Source organism: Agelaius tricolor, unplaced genomic scaffold (assembly GCF_023055355.1).
Source record: "Agelaius tricolor isolate 1412-34295 unplaced genomic scaffold, bAgeTri1.0.p SCAF_2, whole genome shotgun sequence".
NCBI classification, from domain to species: domain Eukaryota; kingdom Metazoa; phylum Chordata; class Aves; order Passeriformes; family Icteridae; genus Agelaius; species Agelaius tricolor.
The window spans coordinates 20,232,408-20,251,485 of record NW_027269262.1 but is presented as its reverse complement, the minus strand read 5'-3'; the positions used below and the strand labels follow the sequence as shown (position 1 = coordinate 20,251,485).

Genomic DNA, 19,078 nt, shown 5'->3' with positions numbered 1-19,078 from the left:
TAAAACAATATCAGGATGAAAGAAATAATTTGAACATATTTATTTAAAAAAGAATGAATATCAATTTATTGTTATTTTGATATAAAAGCATATATCTCACTAATTTTAATCAGAGGACAGAATGAAAACTTGGTGTGTTTGACATACTGAAAAAAAGGCCCAAAGAGTTCCTTCAACATAATAATCTGAAATAAAACTTTAAACTAAGGAAAATTCACTGTTGATAAGTTAAATAGTTGGAATTAAGTCCCAGAACTGTATTCTTCATAGGCTGGAATAGGATAATCACATAGATGTAGCTTGCTACTCAGGAACTTGGAAAGAAACTCCTAAAGGTAATAAAGCTATTCTACTGAACTGAAACAAAATTAAAAAAAAAAAAACAACTGTTTGTTAAAATACTTTGAGACATACTTGGAAAAAAGAAAATAGTAGCTTTGATACTTTGATACTGTCTATAAAGAAAGATGGAACTATTCTTTCTGTAATGAACATTATTTTAATTTATCTGATTGCAAAAAGAGGGAATAAAGAGTTATATTTCTTCAACATAAAACTGCAGACACCTGATAACTCTACAGATGGAACAAGAGGTTTTCTGAAATCAGATTTACACGTTCACACATGAAAATGGAGTATTAAATGTATGTTTCTCAATAATTCCATGATCTGCTGAGATCATGAGTTTGAAAAATCATGTTAAGGGACATAGAAATAAGATTTGCCAAAAAGGGAGGCAGAAAATTTTGCAAGGATTCAGAGAAACTGGCAGAATCTGTTAAAAGTTTAGCCTTTCCCTGTACTATCAGATTTAGGAGATGCTTTGATACTTAACATAGAGATGAAAATATGGACCCTTTTAGGTCAAAATTGTCAATGCCATCTAGATCAGGTTAAGCAGGCAAGGAAGACTCACTGCAGGCTTATATTATATGATTAGTCTGTAGGCTACATGTACTTGCTTGTTGCCATGAGCAGTTCAAATGAGAAAATCCAAAATTTCTGTATTATGTTTCATGAAAAATAAGGGTTTAAATTCTGCTGTTATGAAAATTCTGATCTTTTGAAGATAGGAGTATTATAGTTTAATGGAAGCAGTGCGTTTTCCTAGGGATACTTCAGCATATATTTTCAAAAAGATCTTAACATCAGCATTTTCTTTGTTAAGTGGGCAAATTAAATATAGAAAACATGCACAATTCAGATGCAAAGGAAAAACACATAAGTAGGGAAATACCCCTAGAAGCAACAATTGGAGCTACAGTTGCTTTGTATAGAATTTTTTTTAGCATGATAGTTTTGTGTAGTTACATATCTATATCCACACTTGCATTGAATAAATATGCCTTAAAGACCTGTCCAGTTATGAAGGGAAGCTGTATGAATTGAGCTTCATCTTCTTACTGTTATGTAATTACTGTTGTGAGGAGAGAAATTATTTTTTTATCTAACAATACTTTTCCCCTCTTCTTTTATTTGTTCATTTCTTCCTTTTGTTTTGTTGAAGAGAAAGGTAAAAAGTTGACTGACTTTGTATGGAACAGAATCACAGACTCCCAGAATTAACTAGATTGGAACATACGCATTTGTTTTGTGTGGTTATATCTAGGTTTTGAAATATCTGTATGGAATTCCTAATATGAATCTTATTCTAAAATTTCTTAAATGGTAGTACTTAATGGCCTTGGTTTCCTTTGAAAAAACCCAGGAGGTAGAAATAATGAATTGAATAGATTTATGAACAAAAATCCATGGTGAAAGTTATTAGCCAAACACTTTCTGGGTTTCAGCCTGTGTGTTCCTAGTGCAGCTGAGGGAATATTTATGAAGGGAAAAGATAATTTCATAGCCCACAAAACAGAAAGTCGCAAAAGTGAACAAACTTACATCCCTTCAGTGTCTCCATCAGTACGTGCAATGCTAGGAAACCTGCCTAAACATTTTGGATGGTGTCCTTCATTTTAGGGTGATCAGTTTCAGATTCTATAGACTTAACTGCCAATAGCTGAATGCTCAGAGTTGCAATATAAGAATATATTCAAACTGGGATTGGAATGTATGTAAACAGCAATCTCTTTCAAAATGGGTACACAAAATTATTAGAAGCTCTTAGGATTCTATCTTCAAACTCAGATTAGAGTGCTTCCTCACTTAGAAGGTGTTGTAAAGATATACATCATCTGGCAAAGTCTTCAAATGCTATAATGATGGGGCAGTGAAAAGCCCCAGGGAAATCAACAATTCAGCAAGTCTTTCTTCAAAGTGGAATCAAACAGTGCATGATAAATAAGACTTAGGAATGACACTAAAAAAGAGAATAAACTATATAAAAGCTGCCCATTTAATGAGAAGTGTCCCTCTTGGGAATAAGAGGAAGTGGTAGTTCACTGGCAGATGTGTGCAAAAATATAATTAGAGTGAGTTGTGCACAAAAAATGAAATCACCAATGTTTTTAATACAGTATTGTATATTTTAGCAAGGCATTTTGAGGCAAGCAGACTCGATCATGGTGTGACTGCCAGCTCTAGCTAACACCACCTTGTATGGAAGAAAACAGCATCCATGAGTGCATGTTATGTGTTTTGCCAGATGTTATAAAACTTGCTGAACCCTCAATTTTTATATAGCCAGGCCTTTCTGCCTGCCTATCTTCTTTCCGTGTTACTTTCTTCATCACTATTCCATTGTTCTCATTTTGCAAAGACTGTTTTCCTCTTAGGCTGCTGTTCTAGTCCCTGTATGCAGCAAATCCTGTTTCAACTTAATGATGCCCCTTTTTCTCTGTCAGCCTTTCCCCCAGCATTCAACTGTCTCCTAGTCTGACTTATATTTACTTGCTCTTGCTCAATGCTTAACATCCATTTGGACCTAGGCCAAATTTCCCCCACCAGTTTTTGAGGTCTTCTTCCCCTTAAATAATAAGTCTCTTAAATAATTTCCCAGTATTGTTCAAGTATCTATTTATTTTCCAAAAAAGAAACTGAGTTCTGTCTTCCTAATTTTCCTCAACATATCCATTGCCTCTACTATCCAATGCCTGCTAGCCTGGGATCTGGGTAATCTCTTTATCCACCCTGCAAAGAATCAGGATGTCTCTTCAGAGCCAAGATCTGGGCCACCTGAAGGCCTGCAATCACTGGAAAAAAATCTGCAAGCATAAGTCTGAAACTTATCAGTAAGTATATTCCTTTAAAGAAGGCTGGGGGGAGGGGGAGCTCATAGGAGTTAATTTTTCAAAAGATTATGATTTTATTATGCTTGGGACAGTTTTTTGTTCATCATAAGACTCTACCTGTTATATATCTGTCTTTCAGATTCAGGTTTCAATCCCTGCTTAACAGTGTGGGAACATCTGAGCTTTCCAGGGAGACACCAAGGTTTTAATGGGGTTTTACTGGTGTTTTAAAAAGCAGAAAATAAAGGCATTCTCTCTTGTGTGCATTGCCACAGGTCTCAAATATTTCACTTGTATTTAACAAGGAAACTTGGAGTGCATATTTGCAAGTATAGCAACAAATGAAAGGAAATATTCCAGTAAACCAAGGTGTGATGAAAAAAGGAGGATTTTAATATTCTTTTTTTCTCCCTATATTTCTCATTATGCTTAGGACCCTTGATATGTATATTAAAATTTTTATTCCTTGTGGAAAAGCTCAGGTGTCTCTCTGAAGTTCTAGTTGCGCTATAATATTGAATTAGCAGATCAATTTTTATGATGAAAAGACTGGCTTGGTAGACAAGAGAAAAGCAGGGAATATTGTCTACCTGAACTTGACTTGACATTGTCTCCCCGTAAGTTTTGTATAACTCTTGTTTCCAGAACATTTTCAGCCCAGAGGAAACATTAATTTAAGATCTGGGCATAAGGAAAATTCCCATTTCATCATAAATATTTGCTATTGAAGGTTCTCCTATAACTATTATCTGTTTGCAAATAAGTTATTGCATTGATTTAAATAAGTTGAAATTACATTACACATAAGAATATTCTTAAGGATAAAGCAACAGATGATGCTATGATTTTATAGTTACTCCTTCTTAGGGAGAAAATTTTTGATGAGAAGCTGAACAGTTTTCTCTGACAAAGAATTTAATAGCATAGAAAAAATACTGATAAACTTGAAATTTACTAAAATTAAGGCAAGTGCCATGAAGCAACTGAATAAGATACTGCCATAAAAGGGTTACCACTATTTCCACCTTGGTCTTATATTCCTTCTCTCTCCTTGTTTCTGGCTAGGTGTTCCAGCCCACTTGTGTTAGCTGTAATGGATGTTTGGAAACACAATAAAGTAGATCCAGAATCTCACCCAGATGGAAAATTAGGACAAATTGACTCATTTTGAACCATCTGGCTACATGGGTCCGAGTACTGGCATAAAGAAGACAGGGGATGGGAAGCACCTCTGTCTTAGATAAAATAGCTGTAGAACTGTAAGTTTAAGAAAATGAAAGCAATGTGATAGAGTCTCAGAATAGCAGTGCTAAATAATGTTAGCAAAGCAAGTGCTGAGCAAGAGTTATGGTTTGAAATATTTTCCTACAAATACAGATATATAAAAGTACAGATACGTGAAACATACGACAAATTTTCTTTATTCTTGTTTTTGCCTTTGAAACAACACCTTCTTTTGAAGTTTTTATGCCAAAATGAAGCAGAAGATATTTTTTTAAATTCCATTCCCCCCACGGAAGTTTAGTTATTTGGGTTTTTTCTGTTTTTTTCCTTGTTTTGTTTGGTTGTGTTTTGTTGGGCTTTTTTTTTTTTTTTGCTTGATGGTGCCAATAAATTATTTGCACAGTTGTATTTTACATGTCTGCCTAAATGCCAATCATAAGACTCATCTAAGAGGGTTATGTTGTATCTGTCAGCAATTGTTTTTGTGTTATTTTATAGTTTGAAAGTTTGAGAATAGTCTCTGTTTAGGACAGGATATTAGACTTAATAGTGTGGTGACTGTGATCTGGAAATTCAAGCAAAAGCTCATATACAGACAATCCAGGTAAAATAGCATTAAATGAGGTAAAATAGCAATAATTGACACCTTTACCAGAATTTTTAAAGGTTACTGTAGAAACTACATACCTAATTGTTTTCACTTTGAAACAGTACTCTTAAAGTCCAGTGTGGTGGGATTTATTGGTGAGCTGATATTGCACTTTTCTTTCACCCCAAGATTTATAGCAAGCTTTGTACATACTTATGCAAAATAACCAAAAGTAGCTTCACCTAATTTGCAAAGTTTTTATTCGAATTAGTCTTGTCTTATCATACTTTTTGATTATATTTACACTTTAAATGCTGAAAATAGAGGATTGGTAGGCTGCATCTATAGCTCTAAATTAAATAGTGACCAGGAACATCCTGTATAACCAAACTGTTAGAACAATTTCTTGTGTGCCTCCTGTCCCTCAGACTATTTGTGGGTGCAGTCTGCGAGCTAGAGTGATCATTTCCAGGAATCATTGCCAGCTGGAAGTTAGTATGTGAACCTGTTTCAAAGGGGAAGTAAGTTTAATATTAGGTATCCATTTTTCAAACTACTGCCTTTTTCAGTAGCCTTATACAGTCACCATTTCTGAAAGATGGCTAAAGCAGAAGTCTAAGCTGACTCAGGTTTACTCTGCAGAGAGCACAGCTAGTTTAAGCAGTGGTATATAAGTGCTTTTGCTCATGTGCAGCCTTAATGGTCATACACACTGAGCTCTGAACATATTTTCCAGCAGTGATTTGTTGTTTGTTGGCCATGGCACTTGGCTGCTGCGGCAGTTGTGTGTTCACTGCTGCTACCTGAGTTAATGGCAGCCCCAGCTGGAAGGAGCCTCCTCCCACAGGGGTGAGTGATTGATCATTCCTCCAGCCCAAGTGTTCCCACTCATATTGCACTGACTGCTAATCCTGAGATCTGAAGGCTTCAGGTTTTAATCTTTTGTTTGATGTAAAAGGTCATGTCTTCCTTCAAACACCAAGGAGCCCTCAAAAATTTTGTGAGACTGAATATTTAGCGAATTACAGTGGCCTTGGGAAACTTGATTTGAAATTGCATGTTTTTTGCTAAAGCTGAGATTTAATTCCTCAAATCTATTTACTATTTGTGTTGTCACTCTGCAAAAATACTGTGAATATATATTCATATATTGAATGTATAGTATACTATATTGAATATATAGTACTTAAAGCATTCTTGAGTTATTCACTTTGTTTGAACTGTTCATTGTTGTGCTATATTATTCTTGATAATCTATTGCTCTTAAAATAGACATAAATAATGTTTTTGTTTTTTCTACATGGGGAAAAGAAATATAGAGGGAGGCCTATATGTTCAAACATGTAAGTTACATCTCTAAATAGTGTTTTAACCAAGTTGATACTTATTATATTTGAGTTTTGAAATTATTTTTTCAAACCTCAAATGTGAAGGTGTATCTGTTATAAATCCTCTAGATAGAACTGTGTCCTAGGGTGACCTTATGATGCTTGTATCCCCATTCATGCGTTCTGTTCATGCAGGATATTATGTTCTGTGCCTTTGAGACTGGCTCTGAAGAGTGAATGTTTTGTTTGGGTTTTCTTATCAGCCTGGTGGAACACACAGGGCAATACATAGTGCTGCTTTTGCTTTTTTTTTGCTTTGGCTTTTCACTTTGCTCTCTCGCTCTTGCTTCTGCTTTGCTTCTGCTTGCTTTTGCTTCTGCTCGCTTTTGCTTCTGCTCATTAAGTAGTTTAGCTAAACAGTACAAATTTCTTCCTGGACTGTTTCTCCTTTCCTTTTTTGAACCAACTTGAACCTGCTCCGGACTGGGACGTAGGAACACCGAGAGTTTGCACCTTGTGGCTGCAGCAGCTGCCCCAGCGCTGGAGGGACTGAGAACAGAGCGGCCATCCCCAAGAGAGAGACTTTCTGAATTTGTCATCTTTTTCAGAGCGGTGTCATCCGGTATTGTTCATTTTGTGTGCTGGGGGGGGTGCTGTGCCTGTTAAATAAACAGGTTCTTTCCACTTCTCTCCGAGGAATTCTTCCCAAACTGGTTGGAGGGAGGGGCTGTGTGGGTTTGCTTACTGGATGGGCCCCTCTTTGGAGATTCTCTACCAAATTTGTCCTAAACCAGGACAAACGGTCATCAAATAATACACTACTAAGGCTTGTGAAGTTTTCCTACTCAGTGCTGTGGGTAATGTTTTAGATTCTTTAACCTAATTATATTGTTTCTGTCATTTTACAATAGCATAACAACCTGCAGGCTGTTTTCGGTTTTGGGACTTTATCATCAAAAGTGTCACATTGCATACCTGATAAAAGCACAGAGCTCTGTGTAATTTGTTTGCTTACAAAGGTTTCTTGAGGAGGGTCACAAGAGCCTAACACGGTTGAGAACATGAGGTGTTGGCAGACAGCAAACCAGAGAAAGGGTTTGAGAAAGGGACTGCTTCACTGGTTCCCAAAATGTCTCACTGAAACAAGTAGAAGTAAACAGATAAATGTAAATATGTAGTTTTAAGACCCCAGAGCATGACTATGTAAACAAATTTTAAATTCTGGTTGGCCATATAACAAATTATTAATCAATCACTCCATTTTCCCACAGTAGAAATGACAGCTCTTATAGTATAACATTTCTCCTTACAAGAATATATTTTTTAATTTTCTTGTGCAGAAAGTTCTGTATTTTTTGAACCTCACAAAAGTTGATGAGATGCTTTCATACAGAATTCATATTCTGCCTTCAATAAACCTGTCCCCCAAAACTTTCATTTGCAGTGTTTATATAATGAGTTGGGATAAACAACTTGTTCTAATTCACAGATATCTCAAGATTCAATAATTTCACATTTGCCTCATGTTAGTAACAGAGATAAATGACTTCAGCCAGTGAAATAAGAAAATAAATAAAGAAAAATTCCAGGAAACAGAGATGTGATGACACTATACTCATGGAATGACAGCTTTGGAGAAACTGTAATTTCAAAAAAATCTGAGCCAGTGAGATTTGGTAAAAAAGCAGGTTAATTTTCTACCCTCAAAAGTCCTCTTTTTGATATAGATGGCCTTAATAAGTGTGTTAAAGGGTTAAATAATATGAATGAAGTGATCAAAACAGAACTATACAGGCAATTTTTAAGACTGACTTGGTTTAACACCAGCTAGCAACTAAGCCCCATGGAGCTGCTTGCTCACCCTTCTGGGTGGGATGGAGGAGAGAACTGGAAAAGTGAGAAAAAACTCATGGTTTGAGATAAAGAAAGATTAACAGGGAAAGTAAAAGCTACAGATGCAAGCAACAGGTCTAATTTAAATACTTTGAAATAGGAACATGATGTTGCATAATCTTGTCCTGTGAGACATACAAAGGAAAGTGTGACATCTGAGACAAATTAGACAAGCTTCAAATTTTGAATGAGATAATCTCATGTAAAGATATGCCTCTGAGATACATGTCTTACTTTACTCTTGAAACTCAAATGGAATGTACATAGGAAACACTCTGTGAGTTTCCCATGTGATGCATATTTCATGCTATTAAGTTCTGCAAGCCTTAGAATTTTACTGGATTATTGGAAAAAAAACAAACCAAAACAAAAGCGGGATGTTTATTTATGCTTCTTGCAGGGATACTGTTGCAATTTAATGAAGAAATATGTAAACGATGTGTAAGAACACCACTATAACTGTTTTAAATTTAAAAAAATACTTTTTTAGCTGGCTTATACACTTTGAGAAACACATTTGCATCATTTTTTTTTTCATGTGAATACCACACCATGTTTTTTGAATTTAGTTCAGCTCCATAATTTTTTTTCCTTTGCATGCCTGTTAACATTTTATATAAATTACTTATTGGCATCATTTGTTCTAAAATATTACAAACAGTCCCCATTGTTGACATCCAGGCCTTTCTTTCTGGCAATAAGAAATATAAATATGAACACTCTTTCACACAAAAGACAGTTTAGCATCTGAAAGGAGGTGTCTGCCAGTTCTCTCTTCTCCCATTTGAAGGTAGGTACATCTCTCTTCTTTTCAGACTGTGGCACCTTTCCATGATTTTGTCCATGGACTCCCTACTCAGTTTTTTAAAGCATTGGTTATGATAGCTATTGTATTTTTGTTGAATTATTATTTCTGAGGAATTAAGAGAAATCTATCTATCTATCTATCATCTATCTATCTATCTATCTATCTACTCATTTCTTTATATTTATGCCTATAACTCTGTTCATGGTTTCGTTACTTTTGTTTCAATACAAAGACCAAACCTCAACTGCAATTTTTCACATTCTTTAACCAAACCTTTGTTTTTCATTAAATAAATTGTCCTCTCAAATAGCCATCCTTTAAGAAAGGTTTCCATCTGTTTTGAGCAAAAGAGCTGGAGACACAACATGCACTCTCTTTTTCACACAGATGAATTACATATAGCCATTTCAACCAAATATTCAAAGCATTTTATGTTGAAATTCCTGAGTTGCCTATTGGCACACAGTAAATGTGAGCCGAAAACCACACATTGCTTCTCCAGAAGCAATGGACAATGTGGAGAAACTAAAAATCTTTCTTCAGAAAAGTTTGCTTTTTTTCTGGTCAAGTCACTTTGATATGGTGCTTTGCCTTACCTAACAAGATCATATTCACTTGTGGTTTGGTTGCTTTGGTTTATTTATTTGGTTTGGTTTGTTTTGGTTTTTTTTTAAACATAATGTGTTATACTATACCATACTCCACTCAAGAGGGTTCCTTGGGCGCATTCATTCCATCCTGGCTCATAATCTGAATGAAATTTTTGAAATGCTTATTCCCGTTGATTGATGACCCTTATTGCAGGGTGGGTTACCCTGTCACAAAAGGAAATTATGTTTGATAAGCAGTAAATACTACTACTGTCCGCTTAAGGGAAGAACATAAGTAATACTTACAATTATCACATTGGGATATTTTTTATTCAAAATATGGAGGAGGTCAGTTTTAAACCCATTCAATTTTGTCAAGGTATTAAACTCAAGAACCATAAAAGTTGAGAAATTCAATCTAGCAGTGTTTATAATAGGTCTCAGAATACCTAGCATTGTCCAGGATTGTAGGAAAGAGAGGTATTGATTATTGATGTGCTTACATTTAAATTATTACTGCTTTTAACAGCTAAACTAGTAAAGTAGGTATTGATTCTAGCCAAAAGTCCTTATGAATTGGATGAGTAAAATCTCCTGTTGATCTTCATATGTCAAGGGACTACCCAGCTATTCGAAATCACATTTTCAGGAAGTTCTGCCTCCAAATAAGATCTGAAGGCCTGGAAGTAATCTGAGACATCTCCCAGTTACAAAGATAAATTAGGAGAGATTTAACATTAGATTAGTCCATCCCTATTTAGGACATGCAACCAAAGCATACTCACTGAGATATATCTCTGGGTAGATGCCTTGCAGTTGTATAATCATTCTTTGAAATTGCCAGAGTATGGCATTTTCTCACCAGGGAGTAATATGAGATCATGTATTTCAAAATACGAGTTATTCAACCATAAGAAGATCAGAAAATGATAAGGAAAGAACTTATGAAGTCCAACAGAAACATTCCCTTTGCTGTGTTGAGCTTGTCAAAATTCTGGAAATTTTTTTCTCTTGCCGAAAATATTCCTCTTGTGAGGCCCTAAAGAAATCCTCCTAGATAAGTGCAACCAAAGAACGAAAAAAAATAATGATGTGAATTTATCCTCTTCTGAGCATACATTCTCATTTTACAGAAATTAAACAAAATCTGTCAAAAGAAGAAATGAAAGTTAGGAAAGGTGATTTAAATTAGTAGGAAGAAAGTGACTAAATTTAAAAGACACAATATTCTATAAAGTCATTAAAGTTAGTAAAAATAGAACTAATCTATCTAAGGTTTAGTCACACAGCTAGGAAATGCTGTGGCTTACAATACAAATAGCTAAGAAAAAACAGTGGCATCATCAATAAAAGTCTGTGCAATAGACTGTAAAGCCAAATAAATCCAAAGCAAAAAATTCAGGCTTACTTCTATAAAACTTTTTGTTGGTTTCTTAAATGTTGTGGCTGCATTTTGGGAGTTTGTTCTCATATATAGGAGAGAGACAAACCCAGCCAAATGTGTGAATTAGCTGCTCTACCATGTGTTAAGGGAAAAACTCCAAACCATAAAAGACTTCAGTCAGCAAATGTTTTATGAATTCATCAGTAAAGGCTCAAATGAAAAAATTAAATTATCTGAACATGGTTTTGAAGGGACACAGTACTGCCTCTTGCTAGAAGAAAGGTAATTAGAGACTCAAGAATGCCTTGGTGAGACTTGAAGAATAAGGTTTGGCTCGCCCTGTGATCTGTTTCCAGGTAAGTTCTGCATTGTAACAAAACGTATTCCCTCTTTACAGAAAAGCCCTTTAAACATGAATAAAAGCTTGAATAACTATGTTTTTTATTAACAGCTCTTATTTCCTCCCCATCTGTTCTGATTTAATCCCCAGATGCACAGACTCTAGGTGCTACCTACTAGTCTCTTGTGGTGAACTTGGTCTGTATGGGCAAAGAGTAATTGAGTATCCACATCTGTATAACAGATTAAAAAAATGAAAACAAAAAGGGTTTTCTTTTCTCAGGAAAAAAAAAAATTAAAAAAATGAAAGTTTGATGTTTTCCTTGAATTTCCCAAAGATGTTGGATAGAGAAAGAAATCATCTTCAGATTATGGGTTTGTTGATTACACCTCTGTAAAGCTGAGTAAATATTTTTATACTTCTTAGCATTAGATTTCAAGCTGTAAAAAAGAACTACATAAAATTTTACTAGACTTTCAAAGGAATGCAAAATATATAAATCAATAGCAAATATTTTATTCTGTAATTTTAAACAGTAATACTAAATAAAAAACTTGTAAAAGGGACATGGTTAAAAATCTATGGTGGAGTAGAGTGTAAAAAATACTTTTGCTGATTTTCTTTAGTTGCTACAGTACTACAATTCACAACTAGACAAAATAGTAACATAACCTGCCTAACCAGTACTACGCAAACCCAGTGTTTTTTCTTTCCTATGATAATTTCCTCTTGAAATTTAGTTAGAAAATTAGGTTTTTTTCTCTGATGGAAACTAAGATCTTGTTAGAGAGAGTATTTGAGTCTTTTATCCATATTCACCATTAAATCTTTCGGTTAAGAGCAATTAGATATTAGACATTAATTTTAGAAGCTTTTATGTTCTGAAGAAAGTTTTCCATGGTGAATGTAAGTGGAAATTTTATTTTGTGGGCTATGTTGACATACTTGTACATCTGAGATAAAGAGGGTTTTTTCCTGATTTTTTCAGAATTCAATGTGATATAAGTGATGCCACAGCTGAAGACTGCTCTCTAGAAGAGACAAAAGTCACAGCAGTGTTTGCTAACAAGGTTGTGACTTCACACAATTGGCACTGTAATTTTGAGGAAATTTCAACATGTTGGTCATTTCACAGGCAATTGTGAGTAGTTTTGTTAGTTAAATGTTGATCATTTGATCAGAAGCTAGCTAGCAATATCTATTCGGTATTCAGTCTTGCACTAGAGAAGACATTTATGCTATAATAAAACAAAGTAATTCTGAAAATCAATCTATTGTGATATGAAAATATGGGTGAACCTTATTCAATTCCATATAGGGAAATATCTTGATGACTGAGACATATTTAGTTGCCAAAATCCACTGAATTTCTGAAGCATCTCAGTAAAAAAAAGGAGACTCTATAGTGTGATTTAAAAATTTAGTAAAGCAAAAGGTGCATGTACCAGTGAAGATTATTTTTTGTATTCATTCATACATGAGCCATGGTCCTTAATCATGACAATTCTGAGACTGTAAGCTGGTATTCAGAGATAATGGACATACAACTGACATTTTCTTGCTAAACAGAACCAAATGCATAATCGGGAGTCTAGAAGACAAAGATGGCAAAGTATTGGGTTTGGAAAAGATGAAAGAAAATTAGAATAAAATCGTACATTCACACAAACAATTACATTAAAAAGAACTTTAGGAACCAACCATTAATCCAGCACTGCCAAGACTACCACTGAACAATGTCTGTAATTGCCACATCTACACGACTTTTAAATATGTGATGGTGACTCCACCACTTCCCTGAGCAGCCTTTCCCAGTGCTTGACAACACTTCCAGTGAAAAAATTTTTCCTAATATCAAATATAAACTTCCCCTGATGCAACTTGAGCCTGTTTCCTCTATCTTATTGTTGAACATCTGGAAGGAAGGATCAATACCCAGCTGGCTACAGCCTCCTTTCAGGTGCTTGTACACAGCAATAATGTCTCCACTCAGCCTTCTTTTCTTCAGGCTAAACTACCCCAACTCCCTCATACACTCCTCATAAGACTTATGCTTTAAACTCTAGGTCCTTTTCCACTGGGCCACTTTCCAGACACTGTTTCCCAAGTGTGTAAGCGCTGCCTGGAGTTGTTGTGACCCAAGTGCAGGACCAGGACCCAGCACTGTGCCTTGTTGAACCTCATACGAATGGCTTTGGCCCATCAATCCAACCGATCCAGAGGCTTCCTACACTCCAGCAGATCAACACTGTAGCCCTGCTTGGTATCATCAGTAAACTGACAGAAGGTGCACTTTATCCACTTTTCAAAATCACTGACAAAGATACTTAACAGGCTGGGCCCCAGTGCTGAGCCCTGGGGAACACCACTTGTGACTGGCCACCAAGTGGATGTAACTCCATGCCCCACCCACTCTCTGGGCTCCATCATCCAGGCAGATTTTTTACCCAGCCAACAGTAAGATATGCAGTATTTTGTGGGAAAATGTGTCAAAGTCTTTACCTGATGTCCACGGTATATGTCTAAGGTGACCCCACTCCATATTTGTCAGAGAATCTAAAAATGTCATTTTGTGATCATTGATGAAAAAGTGAAAAGCTGGTCAGCAAATGGAAAGCATTGAAATGTTTACATATTAAAAAATAGTCTTTGTTAGCAGTGTCATCCAGTGGCTATGTGAATAAACTGCAAGGGCCAAGAGACTCATGCAGGAGAGGATTGTTCTGGTAGGAAAGATTTTCCTGGTTCTATCAAAGTATATTTGAAGAATGGGAATCTCAGCTAAAACCAAACTCTCGGCTTTCTGAGCTGGCAATAACAGAGGTGGTCACTCTGTTCTACTTGAGGCTAAGGGAGAACAGGCTTTGGAATATATGTTTTTAATTTTGCTTTCATAAATAATTGATGAATAGCTTTAGTATATCAAAATATTTGGACCCCTAACATAAAGTGGGCTAGTTCAGCTGTCTTCTCACAAACCTATGAAACAGACAAAACAGCTCTGGTTTGTAATGTATTGATGTGCCTCTTCTGCTTTCTAATATTTGTACAGCTATTCCTGGAGAAAGATTAGGACCACTTTTCTGTCAGTCAGATATAACCAGACAGCACTCTGAAAAGTCTGTCCATTAAGTCAAAAGTAATCTAATATTGTAAAAGGAAAGACAGAACAGCAAAGGAGGGAAGGATGAACTAGTCAGCAGCAAGAATGTGGCTATTTTAGTGAACAGAACTACAGCTTCACATTTTGAATCAATGAGTTACAACCATTAGCTTCGCATTTATTCTGAGGAATCAATGTTGAACTGATTGAAGGCGCATATGACAGAATTCTAGAATGATTTTTAGCTTTTTTTTAGCAAGGTATTAAAGTTTTTTTAAAAGAAAACTTTGTCTAAACAGAAGCTTAAAAGGAAAAAAAAATTCTTCTCCCCAAAATTATTTTTCTGCCAACGGTCAGTAACTTAAAGGGGCAACAAGGTGCAAAAAAAAAAGTCATTCAACTAGGGTAATTATTTTGCTTTTTTCCTAAATCTGTAATGCACATCATTAATTACTATAATCTCAAAACTATACATCTTCATCACTATAATCTTAATCTATTTTTTCTCAATTAAACTGGTCATCTGTGAGTAACTAGAGGATTTCTAATCCAAATAAATTTAGAGAGTATTTGTGTGTATGTGTGTGATATCATCTGTACATCATATTTATGCTGTGGTGTAAAACAAGAAAGCCTTGATGAAGTATGTACTAAAAATCCTCTTCATAATATTTTTTTTATTTTAAAAAGATATAATTTCTCTACAGGTTTAATTTGCTGCTTTTGAACTTTTTCATAAAAACTTTTAAATATTTCTCTTAGTGGAGATGCCTATGAACACATGCAACCTTGGGGTGTATAAATAAAATTGATTTGTTTCCAAGGAAACTAAACTACAAGATGCAGGTGGGCTTCAAATGCTTTTCAAATTCTGGTGGAATTGTAAGTATCCAGCCCAAAAGTTGGTCCTGCAGGCAGTGTTGAACAATTTTTCTTTTTGTTCTGCAGACTATTTCTGCTAGTTAGGGCATTTGCTTTTTTTTCTTAGAAAAGACATGTGAAGTCTAACTTCTCAGGTAGAATATAATTATTCACATATAAAATATCTTTTCCTGAAAAAATTATTCATAGCCTTATTTTTGTGCAAAGTTATTCCATAATTGCTTGCTTTTGTTTATAGATTCCAAAATATTCACAGCAACTTAACTCTGGAGGGTTGCCGAGTGAATTCCTTGTAATATACTTCTGGAATATGTTATTTGCTGAAAAAGGCTTTTTCTGCAAAACTACTGGGATGGGTGGGTGGGGAACCAAACCATAAACTTATTGGGAAACCCAAAAGATTTGTTTGAAATTTACCAAGCTGATATAAGAAAATCTTCCATTGTCGTATCCCATAGCTAGCCACTTAAATCTTCTAATTCCCCAAAGATGTGCCAGCTTTCTGAGCCTTTCAGTCATTCCCAGCTAGCAGAACTGAGAAAAGAAGTGGTAGAGTGCTAACTCTTGGACACCACAGAATTGTAAATCCTTTCTAGCCATATCATCTCATTGTGACATAGCTAACACTTCTGATGTCATAGATTAGTTGTAGACCACCAGCATATCTCTTATTTTCATCTGAATCCTAAACCATGCATTTTTCAGCATTACTTGAAAGCATTTAGAAACTTTTATAAATGCCTGAAGTGCGCTGTTTAAAAAAAAAAATCTGGCAATCATCATCCAATAGTCATCGTGATGATTATTATCAAAACTTGAAGACATGAAAAATTTTGACTTAAAAAAATTGAAATATGTTCTTTTTGAAACAAGACCATCAATGGTAAGACCAAAAGTAGAATAAGATATAAGGAGATGAGGGAAAAGTATGTACAGAATGATTGCTGAAGTCCTCATTAGTTGCAAAACAAGTTTGTCAATAAAAGCTGTGCACCTGATGATCTGTCTGCATCACAATGATTAGTGTGTCACAGGATTTCTGGGAAAAACCTCCATTCATTGTTTATCCATATGCTTGAAATCACTGTTCACTATGGAGTGTACTACCACTTTTGGCAAAGAAACTAAACTTTTCTTCCAGCTCAAAAAGCTACATCAGCTTTGTGGCATTAGGAGCCAGAACAGAAATCGAACCCTCATTAATGTTTACTTGTCTGTTTCCCTCCTCAAAGCACATGCACCTTCAGGGAGCTAGTTCAGAATACAAATGTAAGAATTGACTTTGTATACTTATTTCAAACAATGTATTTTAAATTCCACCTTTCCTTATATAAAACTGTATCACCCAGTGGTCAAGCATGTGAAGAAGAAATTAGCTGCTCTATCTAGTTAGAACTAGTAACTGCTAGAATTAGTCATGGATCTTGAAAACTGGTATTAGAATCCTCTAATTAAATGCTTGATTGTATCAAGCCTTTGTAAATATCTCCCAGATTTTTAAAATTGCTGATGCTCGGTATATTTTTAGTACAATGGAAGCTGAAGTCGTTTATTATTATAGATAATCCATCATAGTTATTTTTACCACAAGAAACAATCAGTCCTAGGCCAAAATTACAATAAATAATTTCCTATAAGTAAAGAGCATTACCCCACTAAAATACAACTGTTATTTCTTAGCTGCACTAATTTTCTGAATTTCCCAAAGTTATTACTCATATAGGAACTTTCTTAATTTTCCTAAAAATATATTGTGCATTCATGTTGAAAACTGAGCTGAGATTTAGACCCTATTTGCTTTAGTTTTACTTGTACATGAGAAGTTATTTCAAAAATAGGATAGGAACTCAAAATCTCTGATGCCACAAAGGGGACAACCTTATATAGAAAAACGAGTCAGCACATAACATTTCAAGACAAGACTACCATCTTGTGGCCTTTGTGTACAATGACTGGCTGAAGGCACAGATTTTGCATAAAAATAGAAATAACATTCTCTTGTGCTCCTGTTTGTTTCTAACAGTGTCAGTCTCTGTGCAGACAAAGCTTATATATCTTTCAATAGAAGTTGTTTTGAATCAAACAAAGGCTTATTTGACTTTTTGTATGGCTGCCATAACAGATGCAGAATAATATCCAAAAGCACAACACAAATGCTTTGTGCAAATCAGTGCTGCTGAAGATGTGTCGTGTTAAAAGAGACTAACACATCAACACAACTGTGCTAGTCTCTCTGTTTGACACACATGGGATAACAGGACGCTGCTTCTTTCTCTGGCAACAATACTGTTTGCTACAAATAAGAAACAGGGCAAATACTCAGCTGATTGTCCTCATAAATGCTGCAATTTGTTTAGAATGGACTGCTATGGCTATCTAAGGTGGCTGAGCTAAATTGTTTACTACTTTGTGGAAATGTATTTAGGTGTATTTAATGTGGTATTGGAATGTAACTTTCATTTAGAGTGAAACTTCTGTCTACAGTATTTCATCTGTACTGTGTTTGAGAGATCGGCCTTCTTAGTACAAATGAGATCATAAACTCATGTGATTTATGAAAAATGGGGCAAAACTGTCTTGATCATACCCATAAAAATGCTTAGAATTATCCTTTTCAGGGCAGCGGAAAAAGCTGCTACTTTAGTAGATGACATTCACTACAACCTTACAAATTATATGTTTACAGTTGACATGCTTTACTACTTAATGTCTTTGCAAATTTATACTAGCAAGGCTTACTTCTAGTTAATAGCTCAGGAGAGATGCAAAATTTTTAATCTTATCAACAAGGGTATTGCCCTGCTGTAACAGCATCTAGTGATCTCTGAGTTGAATCTCCTTTCAAGAGAGGAAAGATTTCAGGCTTCTTTGCTCACTCCCACTCTGCTACCAGATGCATGCACCTGGGCATTCCAAGAGCAGGTCTTTCCAGAAACAGCTGAGGGGAAAGAAACCTTTGTGGCCCTCGGGCTTTTCCCTGTCTTTTGTCATGAAGTCACCAGGAGCCCCAGCTGTTCCTTTGTGTTTCACTGGTTGCAGATGTCACCTGAGAATCTTTTCTGGCTTCTTGTGACTTTACTGTGAAGCTGTGAGAAGAGCCTGGATATATCCTCTGGAGGATGTTGAAGGACAGCTGAACAGAGCAGGATGCAGCTTCATCGGCCATTCTTCTCCAGAGCGACTCAAGTCAGTTGTGCAACATTTCCTCACAAAATCCATGTTCTGTCTGCCTGCTCACCAGGGCCTCTTGGGCATTTGCTGAAGCTTGCTAATATCCTTGGTTGTGTGGTGAGTGCTAAACTGGGCTTAGTCCCCCTGCCATGGTCTGGCAAGTCTTAGAATTGTCTTTGCCGATACTAATGGCTTGAGTCTGATGAGCAGTATGGTGAGAGTGGTGAGTAATGGAACCAGAGTGGGACTCCTACCTGAAATCAAGGTGCCTTGAAAATAGTTGCCACAGGCTATAAGGATCTTCCAATAGCTACTGGAGATGGAGTCAAAATTTTTATTAAAATCCATAAAACTTATTTCTACTGCTTTCATCCCATTGAATGAGTCATTTCATAGTAGAGAGTTATCAAGCTGACCAGACTAGGTATAGTAACAGTTTTTAAACTCTCCCTTTATAGTACACAAGACAATCAAAGCTGGTGTAAAACTCTTATACTCGATCCAGATTCTTGTAGGAACATGAACGATTCAACTTTTGGTTGCTGTTTACCTTTTTCTTCTTTTTTTCCTTATACTGAGCCAAAGTAATG

At 35.6% G+C, this 19,078-nt stretch overlaps 1 long non-coding RNA gene across 3 annotated transcripts in view; it reads left to right on the top strand.

The window, feature by feature from the left end:
- The window catches only part of LOC139603255 (uncharacterized), a 75,324-nt gene extending 68,320 nt beyond the window's left edge, over nt 1–7,004 (top strand). For 2 of the 3 annotated variants that reach the window (XR_011683639.1, XR_011683631.1), the window contains exon 4: nt 3,046–7,004. This is a non-coding gene — a long non-coding RNA (uncharacterized lncRNA). The remainder of the gene's footprint in view (nt 1–3,045) is intronic. The other variant, XR_011683633.1, reaches the window with a different exon arrangement.
- The last annotated feature ends 12,074 nt before the right edge of the window (nt 7,005–19,078 follow it).